This window comes from Rhinichthys klamathensis, unplaced genomic scaffold (assembly GCF_029890125.1).
Source record: "Rhinichthys klamathensis goyatoka isolate OS25496 unplaced genomic scaffold, OSU_Roscu_1.1 h1tg000111l_1, whole genome shotgun sequence".
Classification (NCBI taxonomy): Eukaryota; Metazoa; Chordata; class Actinopteri; order Cypriniformes; family Leuciscidae; genus Rhinichthys; species Rhinichthys klamathensis.
Window position 1 is genome coordinate 14,945,404 of NW_026606649.1, and position 13,742 is coordinate 14,959,145.

The following is a 13,742-nucleotide window of genomic DNA, read 5'->3' on the forward strand; positions in this document are numbered from 1 at the left end:
ATTGCTTCCAATTAGCTTCCTGTGTTGTCTCACTCTTTCAAGTTCACAGCATACAAATATGAAGTCCATACCTTGCAGAAATAGCGCACACATTGCCCATAGTCCATATTGTTCCGCTCAGTCCAACACATTACAGTCCATTAAGCACAGTGTAGGGTATCTGGACTGTGTCAGTTGGGACTCATTCAATTCTACAATGTAAAAAGCTTTTCACACATTCACTAGGGGGCGCCAGAAAGTCTGTTCCTAATGGCGTTCCTTGACACCTTTATGGCAGGCAAATGTGTACACCACACACACACACACCCATACACGGATGGTCTATGAAACTTCCCCCACAACTGAAGTCAACACTGGCAGAACGGGGTGTTCTGTTACAAGACTGATGAATTTTATTACCCAATGGAATTTCCAGAGAGGGTGACTCTTTCTTAATTCTTGCTGAGAAGAAGAAATGAACCTTTTTTAATTCTATGTATTCTAGATATATAGAACCATGCGATAACTGTATTAACATGTATCTAATGTCCCATCTCATGATTTTCCTGTATGTTGTTTGGTCTATGTTTCTTGTAAACTCTAATGGGTTAATGTTCCAGACTTTGCATACTATGGTTAACCAGAATCGTATGTGTGGCATATTTGGTCTCTATAACCTGATAGATTGAGAGATGTAAATGTTGATCATGTGAATGTTACCCCTCTGAATGTTGTTCGAAGTTCATCAAGGGTTCAACCGGGTTAGGGCGGGGGCTTTGTTGAATAGTATACTAGAGCATGACATGATTACTACCCCAGTAGACTCTCCACCATCAAGAACACAAGTCAGTCAGGTGTAAGATGTGACTCACCAGCCTTTCATAGTGAAAGACATGACTCTGTAGGAGGTAACCAAGCGAACTAGTGGCAAACCTAATGAAACAGTTAGGTAGTGAAATAGGTAACCAGATTGATGCCAGCTTGTCATCAGCAGAGCAAAATGCCCAGAGAGATAATCTAAATGCCCAACAGTCCTCAGTTCAGCCACCTGACTGGTAAAATCTCGACCTAGTTATCAGACATCAGGATATCAAAGAACCTCCGACATTTAGAGGGGAAAAAAAATAGACAGGTGCCCCATTGGTTAATGGGAGAAGTTAATACAAATATATCTGAACAGGAAGGGATTCAGGGCCAGATGTACGTACATTTGTGTACGCAGCGTTAATAGCGCCATGGCTAAGACGCAGAAAGCGCTTGATGTGAAACCGCAGTGTGCGTGTTATGTACCAAACCTGCAGTTCATCAGGTAATCAGCGCCTGTCCCCACCCACTATACCGTAAATTACGCAAATTTAAACGTGCAATTGAATGGGCCTCTTCCTCTTCTCTGCTGATGCTATGACTGTTTGAGATGATCCTGATGCCAATAATTGTAATGTAGCGAGGAGTTTAACAACTGCTGGAATGGAATCTGAACGCTGAGTCGGAGATTCAATGTCATCTTTGATTTCTTCCAGTAACTGTAATATGTAGCTGCTTAATCTGTAACGCTTAATGCTTTCATTTTTACTCAACTGAAAAAGTGTGATTCTTGTGGCAAAAATATTTTCAGCTCGTCTCCTTAGCCTATGTCTTCGTCTTGCTCGGATTACTGCTGCCATTTCACCAGGAGGCATATGCAAGGAAACCCGCTTCCTAAGTTACACCTGCTTTTAAGTGGCGGAGAATTTTCAGCGCAAAATAGAGGCGCGCTTTCACCGGCTTTTTCTGTACATAACGCGGAATACATAATTAGGCGCAGTTTACGCTTCCCCTCCCATCTCTTTATGTGACACTCCCACTTTCCCCTTGACCATCCCATGAATGCATATGCATGACACAAAAAGCGCATTTTGCCATTTTCAGTTCTCGCGACAGACAGTCTGTGCTTTCATCTCGGTGCGTCCCGTTCGTACATACCTCGCCATGGTTTTATGCGCACTTTTCGAAACAGATACGCCTGAAGTGGGCTCAAAAGCGTTAGTACATCTAGCCCTCAGTGTGTTAGAACAAAGCCAGGAGATTCTTGATAGGCTGATGGGCCATGCTAAATCCGTCCTTCGGATGAGACATTAAAACCGAGGTCCTGACTCTCTGTGGTCATTAAAAATCCCAGGATGTTCTTCGAAAAAGAGTAGGGGTGTAACCCCAGCATCCTGGCCAAATTTGCCCCTTGGCCTCTGTCCATCATGGCCTCCTAATCATCCCTATATACTAATTGGCTTCATCACTCTGTCTCCTCTCCACCAATAAGCTGGTGTGTGGTGGGCGTTCTGGCGCAATATGGCTAATTTCACATCATCCAGGTGGATGCTGCACATTGGTGGTGGTTGAGGAGATTCCCCCCTTCCATATGTGAAGTGCTTTGAGGTCCCAGAAAAAGCGCTATATAAATGTAACAAATGGAATTTCAATCCTCTGTATGTCCTGTACATATAGTAGAGTTGACAATAACAAGGTTCCGACTGCCTTAAAAAAGGGTTCTGCCGGCTCACTACCTCAAGTTGAGAGAGACCCTGGATGAAATGCAGGCATGTGTTGCATGTCGAAATGAATGAATTCCAAGACGTGCATAATTTGATGGGTTCGTTTAATCTTTTTCACTCCTTACATTACCACGGCATTTTCTCACAGTACACAATAAACTCTGCGTGCGTTTACAACACTCCAAAACACCGTTCTTCTGTTTCTACTTCACCTGTCGTCCGTGGGCGCCCTCTCCTGTATGATCGCTATAACAACATGCCTGCTTGAGCATCACTCACCATAAATTAAGCAGGGTCTTATACATTTGCACCAACATTGATTTAAACACATTTCCTGCATTAACCCCATCATGATTTCCAGTACACGAGAGTAGATGTTAAAACTTCATGCTGATTTGTACCCGGCTTTCGCCAAGATAAGCAACACTTAGACGTAGCTTTACAGTAAACTGTGCTTCTCCATCCATTTACGCTTCTTTCCATATGGTGGTGTGACTCCCCTTCTGTCTGCCGTTAACGGCTGCAGTGTACTTGGCGCGTCAGCACACACGACGGCTGCAACTACAGTGTGGTCTCCCTAGTGGACTAGCACGACAACCGTCTGGATTGAGCCGAGTAGGGGACATCTCTAGGGTCTTCAAGTGGGCACCTTCCGTCCTCAGTGTTTCGTCGACTAGCCCACGACACCTCAAGAGGGCTCGACAGTGACTCTGGCGTCCCAGAGTTACCCCCCTCCGTCCCCCACTCAACTCAGCCCAGCTTACTGACCTCTACATCCCTCCTGCTGCTGAGACCTAACCACAATCTCACAATCTCTCCGCAACCCAACCATACGCGCCAACCCGTTTGACTAAGGCTGTCGAGCCCCACTGGTGCGTTAATGCAGTTTCAGTGGCTACGGTTCCGTATGGCATACCACCTACCGCAAAACACAATATCTGCCCAACCACCCGTCATTCACGCAATATACACAGGAACGTAATGAATGTAAATACTATACAACCTATACAAATAAACCAACAGACTCTTCAAGTTTTTCAAGAATTCTACGAAACCGCAACGTGGCGGCCTGTACACAGCCAGCTAGAATCTTTCCGTCTCAACCACAGCCAGTTGCTGCTCCTTTCTGCTGCTTCAGATAAGTTCTTTACTGTGCGACGCAACTCTTGGCCACTGAATCCGACGTCTCTGAGGAACCGGGTTGTAGAATGTGCCACAAAACCTCGACAACCCACTTCCACTGGATGAACCTGGACTCTCCATCCTCGCTGTTCTGCTTCAGTGGCCAGATGAGCATACCGCAGTTTCTTCCTCTCATATGCCTCATCTACCGCATCCTCCCATGGCACTGTTAACTCTATCAGTTGAACAATGCGTGCTGATCCAGACCACAAAACAATATCTGGTCGTAGGTTAGTGGTGGCAATCTCAGGTGGAAAAATAAGCCGTTGATCAAGATCAGCCAGCATCTTCCAGTCCCTAGCAGCTTCCAGTTGTCCTGGGCGAGAATAGGTTTTAACACCTTTTCTTGGTGGTTGCTCGCCTGGGCGAAGGAATATTGTCTTCTGCGTGTAACGTTTTGCTAGAACAGGCGGCAACTTATTGGTCATACTACGCTTGCCTTCCAATGCTAAAGCCAAACATCGCAGTACTGGGTCATGGCGCCAAGTAAACCGACCTTGGCTAAGAGCCACCTTACATCCTGTCAAAATGTGCCTTAATGTGGCAGGTGATGAACACAAAGGACAAGAGGGATCCTCTCCTACCCAGAGGTTTAGGTTCTGTGGTGATGGGAGAACATCATATGTTGACCTAATAAGGAAACTGATCCTACTCTCTTCCATTGACCAAAGGTCTTGCCAGCCCATCTTGCGTTGTTCCACACTCTCCCATCTCATCCACTCTCCCTGCTTGGCCTGGGAAATGGCCTTTATACACCTCATCCTCTCCTCCTGCTTTCGCACCTCGTTGACTAACAGCTTCCTCCTTTGAGCTGGGCCTGCCTTGTGCCATTTAGGAGGAGCTATACTGAGCCCAAAACCCCCTCTTCCATGCTGTACCTGTCCCACGATATCCCCAATTTGAAGGTCAGCCTTTGCCTCTACTACAGATTTCTCTGCTGACAACTTTCTACCAGTTTTTAACACAGGGGCTGCCTCCCTTACACATTTGTCGCGTGACTCTACTAAGGTAATTTCCAGTCTGACCTTGGCACACTTAAACTCCTTGGTTAAAGCAGAGACTGGCAGCTGCAATATTCCTTTACTATAAAGTCCCACTCTGCTGAGGCAGCGTGGAACTCCCAACCATTTCCTGATGTATGAACTTATTAACACTTCCAGCTTATCCACTGTTGTCAAAGAAACCTCGAACACAGTCAGTGGCCACAGCAACCTCGGCAGTAGACCAAACTGAAAGCACCAGAGTTTTAGTTTGCCTGGTAGAGCACAGCTGTTTATGCTCTTCAACCCTTCCACTGCTTGTCGTCTAACTTCTCCCACTCGAACTGTGTCCTTCAGATCCCCATCGTACCATCTCCCAAAACTCTTCACTGGCTTCTCAGAAACTGTTCGTATTGCCTCACCATTAATGAAGAATGTTTTATCTACTACCTTTCCTTTAACTATCGAGATGCTCCTTGATTTAGAGGGCTTAAATTGCATTCGTGCCCATTCAATATTATCTGTTAACTTCCCCAATAACCGATTAGTGCAGGCTACTGTTGTAGTCATGGTTGTCATGTCATCCATGTATGCTCTGATTGGTGGTAGTCGCATCCCAGAAGCCAAGCGCTCTCCTCCTACTACCCATCTTGATGCCCTAATGATTACTTCCATTGCCATGATAAAAGCCAGTGGAGAAATGGTGCATCCTGCCATTATTCCAACCTCTAAGCATTGCCATGCAGTGCTGAATTTTGGAGTTGAGAAACTAAATTGCAAATCTCCAAAATAGGCTTTCACTAAATTTGTTATTGACATTGCTACTCTGAAAAAAATCAAATGCTGCCCAAAGAAGCTCATGTGGCACTGAACCACATGCATTAGCCAAATCCAGGAATGTCACATGGAGCTCCTTCCTCTCCTTCTTAGCTGACTGAATTCGTTGCCAGATAACATTTATGTGTTCTAAGCATCCTGAGAACCCTGGAATGCCCGCTTTTTGAACTGAAGTGTCAATGAAGCCATTCTTTAATAGGTAGGTGGACAATCTCTGGGCAATAATGCTGAAGAAAATCTTACCTTCAATGTTTAATAGTGAAATAGGACGAAACTGACTGATGCTTGTAGCATCTTTTTCTTTAGGTATAAAGACTCCATCTGCTCTGTGCCATGCTCTAGGTACAACCTGTTTTTCCCATGCCACTTTTATCAATTTCCACAGAATTCGCAGAACTCCTGAAGCACTCTTGTACACTCTGTACGGAACTCCATTAGGCCCTGGAGATGATGAAGCCCTTGCCTTTCTCACAGCCTGCTCTACCTCTTTCCACTTAGGTGCACAGACCTCCATTTGGTATTCTGGTGGGTTGATAGGTGGTATGTCTGATGGAATTGACATAGGCTCATGCCTTTTTGCAATTTAGAATACATAAAAACTAAGTGAACAATAAAAATAAAATAAAGAAATATGGGGGTACTCTCTCTCTAAACATTAACATTAACATTACAGGGAATGTTATTATGAGCCCCACACTCTCCCCTCCAAAAATGAATGCTGTCTCAGCATTCCATAGTTCCCAGAGTCTCTGTTCTCAACACTAGACCAAAGTAGTACATAAGGGAGTCAGTCTCTATACTTGATGCTAATTAGTCTTGAAACTGTCTTTGCATTACATATATCTCCCATTTCATGGCATCTGCTGAAGTAGACACCACTGGCCACATGATGTCTGAAACATTGCTCCGTCATGGGGCGGGCTACGCATCAAGTGCTGAAAGGTCGCAACCGTAAACATACTCTATGCTCTATACACTGACACATACAGTATATATGCTGTTTTGACTGTATCATCATATTTTAGCAATCTATATGCCAATGTCTGTTTACTGGTACTTTATGCGTATTAAATAAAACATAATCCCATTAACTTTTTCTTCATTATGAACTTTTGAACTGTGTTTTTCCTACCTCACATAGTAACTATGAAATCAAATGACTTTATGTGTAATAGAGGGTGTGCCTAATGTATCGTATGTCAGTGTTGTAGGTGGGTGCCTTTGTCTGAAAGGATACTTTCTTTGTGGCAGGTGAGTTGCTGCTGGGCTGATGTTGTCTGCCTCATCGGATGATATCTCTTGTCCCCCTTCTGCCATTTCATTTTCATCTTCCAATTCATCTGCAGACTTCTCTGAGCTTCTGTCCTCTTCATCACACATTTCCATGGGCAGTACCTGCTCGCATTCTGGCTCTTGGTCCAGTTCTCCTTCCATTGCCCTTAACCGGGACTCATCCTCCTCAGCTCTTGGTCGGCTTTTTCTCTCTGCACGTTGCTTTAACGGCAATGTCGTCAAGCCTCTCCAGGCATCTTCGTTCTCGGAATCCTCTTCCGTCTCAGCATCCACTTGATGTGTGTCCTTTTACCCCGTTGTCACTGTGGCTTTCCCCCTTGATCGTGTTTTACTCCTGTTCTGCTGGACATTGTCTACAGGTAAGAAGATGCAAGGCAGAAAAAGTTTCGGTGCAGGGCCCTCGCTTCCCCTGGGCCACGTTCTGGCTTAACCACATACACTGGGCCTTCTTCATACTTCCTTTCTGTCACAACATGCACTCGATCCTCCCAGTATGACCGGAGTTTCCCCGGACCACCTCTTTCTCCACGATTTCTCACCAAAACTCTGTTTCCTGGCTGGAGATCTGCTCCATATATCTTCTTGTCCCAGCCTTGTTTTGCTCTCCTCTGCCCTTTCTGAACTGTCCTTGACTTTCATGCGTTTTCTCCACTTGGCAGCATAATCACTATGCGACACTCCACTCTCCCTTGGCTTCAGGCCAAACATTACATCAATGGGCAGCCTTGGGTGTCTGCCATACAGAAGGTAGTACGGGGCATAACCTGTCACTTCACTTCGCGTACAGTTATACGCATGGACGACCTTGTTTAGAGAGCTCTTCCAATCAGCCTTGGCTTGACTCGGCAGACATCTCAGCATTGACAGCAATGTTCTGTTAAATCTCTTTACCTATCCGTTTCCAGCAGGCTGGTATGGAGTCGTGCGGGAGTGTTGGATATCACAGATTTCCTCCATGTGCTCAAACAACTTGTTTTCGAATTCCCTTCCTTGATCGTGGTGGAGTTTAGTGGGGAATCCGTATCCGAGAACAAAGTCGCCAAAGATCTTTTCTGCTGCTGTCTTTGCAGACTTATTCTTACAAGCGTATGCTTGGGCAAAGCGTGTAAAGTGGTCCATTACTACCAGGATGTATTTGTAGCCACCCTTGCAGCCCTCCAGATGCAGAAAATCCACTGATACCAGTTCAAAAGGGTAAGTTGTCACTATATTGACCAATGGTGCTCTCGTCGCTCTATTTGGACGCTTGCTTTTCAGACAACTACACACCTTGGTGACATAATGTTCCACATTAGCCTGCATGTGAGGCCAATAGAACCTGTCGCGGATGAGGCTGAGTGTGCGCTCAACTCCCTGGTGACCCATCTCCTCATGAAGCTCCTTAAACACCAACTGGCGGTATTTTCTGGGCAGCACTGTCTGGGTGCGTCCTGCTGATTGTCGACACAGTACTCCTTCCTCATCCAAATACAACCTGTGTCTCTGCCTATACAGAGCAGTCAACTCATTATGACAGTCTCGGCCCACCAACCTCGGCCAGCGTTCTGCTAACACGTACTCCCGCACCTTTCCAAGCACTGGATCTTCTTCTTGTGCTCCTCTCAGTTCCTCCGGGGTCACTTTGGTCTCTTGTGTTGTCCGTATAGACCACAAAGGAGGTTGCGTGATACAGGTATTCACGGAATCGTTCACAAATGGCCCATTTCATCGCCAAGAATTCCAGTTTCCCCGAGTGCAAATGGTAATTCTTCTCTGGGGCTGTTTGGGTCTGTGACCCAAAGCCAATGACCACTAGTTTCCCTTTCTGCCTCTGATATAGTACGGCCCCCAGTCCGTCTTGTGATGCATCACAATGTAAGATGAAGGGCTGTTCAAAATCAGGGTAGCCTATGATCGGAGGGTGAAGCAAGAACTCAAGTAGCTGGTTGAGGACATTCTGATGTTGTTCTGTCCAAGCTATAGACCGACTGGAATGAAGTTGAGCAGGTTTTCTCCCTTTACCCTGACCCTTCTTACCGTGTTCATCCTTACTGTTTGCCCCTTTTCCTGAAGGATTCCCAGTTGACAAAAGTTCATAGAGGGGTCTAGCAATTTGGGAAAAACTGGGAATGTAAGTGCGATAATATGACAGGAACCCCAGCAGTTGTCTCAGGTCTCCGACCGTCTTAGGCTTAGGGTCTCTTAGTGCTTGCAGAGGTGCAATTTCCTTGGGGTCCATAGTGTAGCCCCCTTTAGATACTTTTCCCCCCAGGAACTTTACCTCAGCCCTAAACAATTCACACTTCTTAGCTGTAAGCTTCACTCCATGACCTTGGTAGCGGCGTAATACTTCCCTAACATCACAGAGATGCTCCTCAAATGTCTTACTATGGATGAGGTTATCATCTAAGTATGGAAGGCAGGTGTCATCCCTGAGTCCCACTAAACACTTCTCCATACTGCGCTGGAACTCGGCAGGGGCAGAGGACAGCCCAAAGGGGATCCTGACCCATTCATAAAGGCCCCACGGTGTTATGAAAGCTGTGTATGGTCGACTGCCCTCCTCAACAAACCCCTGATGATACGCCTTCCCCTGATCCAGGACCGAGAACCATGCACTTCCACATAAACTGTTTAGCATGTCCTGTACTCGTGGAATAGGGTGACGGTCGGGTATGGATTTGCGGTTGAGCTCCCGGTAATCTATACAGAGATAGATTAAACTACCATCTTTCTTCCGTACACAGACGATCGGAGATGCATAGGAGGAGCGAGACGTCTGAATCCATCCTTTATTCAAAAGTTCTTCCACATATTCTTTCACCTCTTTGTGTAGTGGTTTTGGTACGGAGACTGCGCTTCACTGGTGTCGTGTCACTCAATCTAATTTTCATTTGGAGTGACGGGATGCACCCCACATCATTCTCATCCTTTGAGAATTCTGCACACTCCTCCCTCAGCAGCTGCTTAACTTTTCTCTGTTGCTCCAGGGTGAGATGATCAATTGATACTGGTGGGTCCCACAGTTTTCTATTAGCGTCCTGTCCTGTGTTGTCAAACTCGTTCAGATCTTTCACATCACGGCTTGTCACATCCTTACTTTCAGTGACCACTACTCCTGCCACCACATCCTCTACAATGTCATTCCAGTCTGACTTCACAGTATCGGGTTTGGTGTCTGCTGGATAAATGGACCTGACTTGCTGTACTCGTCCTAGTATAGTGCGGGGAGCAACCATAATGTCCACATTGCTGATGTTGGTAACTGGGATGTGAACTTTTGTCATGTTTCCCTTCTGAAGACTGATTACTATCTTAGTTACATCAAGTCCCTCAGGCCACTGTGGAATAACTTCTGGTTCAAACAGGACTTCCTGCTTTGAAACAAGAGGACCAGCCCTTACTCTAGATTTCACAGTTTTTGTCTGTCCGGCAGCAACTACTGTAGTAATCCGTCCAATTTTCACTAATCCTTCTTTTCCAACTTGGTCCTCGCTCTGCATCATTCTGATCAATACAACATCTTTTTTGAAGTCACATGAGAAAGCTTATTTTACCACTTCTGGAATGATATCAGGGTGCTGCTCCATTCCCTTTTTCACCAGCTGCTGAATAACATTATAGCCAATGATTGGAGGCTGCCCCACGCCTTGCTCACTGGAGAGAAGCACAGGCACCAGGAGTTCTGCCTGGGCCCCTCTTTTCGTCCCAAGTTGAAATTTCAACTCCACCCATCCAGAGAAGGGTATATCGGTTTGGTTTGCTGCTCGGCCAATGAGGGTTTCACCTTCGTCCAGCAGCTCACTTAGGCTGTGTGTCGCGATGTGGGGAAAGCAAATATTTTTCCATTCCTCATTGATGATGGTCACCTGCGATCCCGTGTCCCAGAGCGCCTGCACAGGCACGCATTCAAAGAAACAGTCAACCATACATCTAGGACCTATGAGGTTCTCCAATCTTGGGTGTCGTCGTAAAGGTATGTGGTTGGTGTAGGTGGTAGTTCTAGCATGCTCTGTTTTTCCTCTTTGTTCTAACTCCACCTCCAGCTGTTTAATCCTTTGTCGCAGGAGCTCTTGAGTTTTCTCTTGTGGGTCGCAGTAACTCAGAATGGAGGTTGAGCTGTCTGGTCTCATGGAATGAACAGATATTTTTACATCGTTTCTGCCCTCTGCTGGATTCTTTTGTGCTCTACAGCCCCATGACCCACAACTCCACATCTGAAGCAGTGCTCGCATCGATCCTCTTCACCTTTCTCCTGACAAGCTCTGCATCCCTTTCTGTAGCTGGATTTTCCCTTGACTATACGCTCAGGAGGGTTGTTTTGTCCTTTTCGGAGTTCCGCAACTTCCTCTCTCAGGAGTTTAACCATCTCATTTAACTCTCTGCCCCTCCGCTGCTGGTGTCTCTCTGCATTTCTGCCTGACAATATCACTTGACTGTTCCTGAACCAACACTTTAGCGTTCATTTCATCCTGCCTGCTAGCCTGGTAATACCAGACTCTGCTACTTCACTTTGCTTCGTAGACAGAGTCTGGAATGGCATAATAGAGAAGTGTTTTCTCTCTCGCTAGGGGGCGCTTGTCTGAAGTTTAAAATCATTGGTTACCCTTAAGCCAATCAGATAAGTTTATATATGACGTATGTTATGTGCCAACACAGCCGCATCGAACCACAGACATCATGCATCGAACTCAAATCTATGATCGAACTTCCACTGTAAACCTGCTGTAAACACTTGATGATGCGAGCGAAATACCGGAGTGAACATGGCTGTAAACGACTATTGCAGATTATGTGAAGTTAATCTACGCATCCACGGTACAATCAGGGCCTCTAAACTGATATTTGACAGTAGAGAGAAACAAAAAAATATTTGCAGCCAACTGTCAAAGTTAGGATTAGTTCTGTTAAACACAGCTCTTTGTTCATCTCGAGTCTGTCGGAAATGCTGCAACTTAATTGCAAGATTACAGCATGTCATGGCAATATTTAAGACCTGGAAAAGAAAGAAGACACTGACCTGTCAAAAGGCTCCCCAGTTTCTCGCTGACGATCGGTAATAGTTGATAAATTAAACTTTTCCCAAAGGGAGTAGGGCCACAACATCACCTCCATTCAAAATGTTTAATACACACTCTTCTTGTTTGGGCTTCAGTTTGCTAATGTCGGGAATATTCTCCGCATTCCGGGGTGACTAGAGTAATGCAGCGTGGTGCAGAGGATGGTTTATAAGGATACGGTAGGCCTCAGTTAGGCCTCCGTGGTATATAAATCCTTTTGAGCAGGGTTAGGCCGTCTTTCGCTTCACGAAGAAGACTGAGTCTCCTGCCCGACCCTGCCGTGCAGAACTGGCCTACGGATTTAGGCCGCCAGTATGGGCTTCACTTACCTCGCTGAGCTACTGCTCGAGCGCCTGGGTGTAGGTGGGTGGCTTTCATTCAAGCCCCACTCCCCTAGGTTGGGCACAGATACATTTCTGTCACCCCTAGAGCCGCTGGCAGGCCCGCCCCCTGGTAACCTCAGGGTGAGGTGTGAGTATTCCCCTGTGATTCAGGGTAGGTCTGAGTACTTCACTCCCAGTTCTGTTTATCCTACCTCGCACCACTATGGCTCGGGTCGAGTATGAGGTAAGCCTTCACTTCTTCTTTGGTCGAAGTATGCTCCCCTGTAGCCAGAGCATTGCCCTGAGCTGACGCCCATGCATAGATGGTAGCCCCTGACTAACTGGGGCCTCCGTTGAGGCAGAGTGGCGTATGTTGTACTCCCCTTGTTTTTAAGCTCTCTTGCTGAGCTCTCTTGCTGAGTACACTGCCGTGGGCAATGTGATTAGGCACCAGGATGCTGTAGGCGCTGTGTAAACAGCTTATCTGCCAACGAAGGCTGCGCCATCAGGTAGTAGGCCTCAGCAGGCCTCCTTGTATGGGCAGCCCCCAATAGGGCGCTGTAGGCCACTTCTCGAGAGAAATAGTTGGCCTTGGTGGTTCGGGCAGTTGACTCACCGGTGGGTAGTAGGCCTTAAACAGCCCTCCTCGGAGGTGAGTCCCAACGTTGTGGGACATACTTTATAGCTGCTGCAGGTAGCTAGCCGTACTAGGCCTCCTGTGGGTGGGCCCAATAGTTACGTTGGTGTAGTATGGTTCCCAAATGTGTTCCTTTGTAGGAATTGACTTGCTATTAGCTGGTAGGCCCAACCGGGCCTCCCTGATAGGCGAGTCCCCAGCTGGTTGGCCTTAACAGGCCGCCTTGGAACTGTCACCCGAACTCAGCTACCAGTTGCTATCAGGTAGTAGGCCACTCAGGCCTCCCTGAAGGTGATTTCCCATTTAAGATGGTTATCAGGTAGTAGGCCTCACCCGGCCTCCCTGAAGGCGAATCCTCACCTACATTGGCTATCAGGTAGTAGGCCTCACCCGGCCTCCCTGAAGGTGAATTCCCATTTGAGATGGTTATCAGGTAGTAGGCCTCACCAGGCCTCCCTGGAGACAAGCCCAAGGTCAGATAACTGAACAGCTAGCCTGACTTTCTATCGGGTAGCAGAAAATGCTCCCAGATATTATGGCTGTCAGGTAGTAGGCCTCACCAGGCCTCCCTGAGGGTGAGTTCCCACATGCTGTGATTATCAGGTAGTAGGCTCCTCCAGGCCTCCTTGAATGAGAACGGTCAGGTAGTAGGCCTCACCAGGCCTCCCTGAGGGTCCCCACATACTGTGGTTATCAGGTTGTAGGCCTCCCCAGGCCTCCCTGTGAGTGGTTTCCTAGCGGTGCTGGGTTCAGGAAGCTAGTGGCCTCTTGCTATCATTTCAGCTGGCCTTATCAGGCAGCTGCTGAAGGCGAGCTTGCGCCCTGGCTCGACTAAAGTGTTCATTCTCTGATACTGGTTCCCTCTCGGAACCTCTTTCCTGCCTACAGCCTGGTTTTGCCTACCAGGGGGACCATATGCTCCCCTCATTGAGGGTCACTGTGAG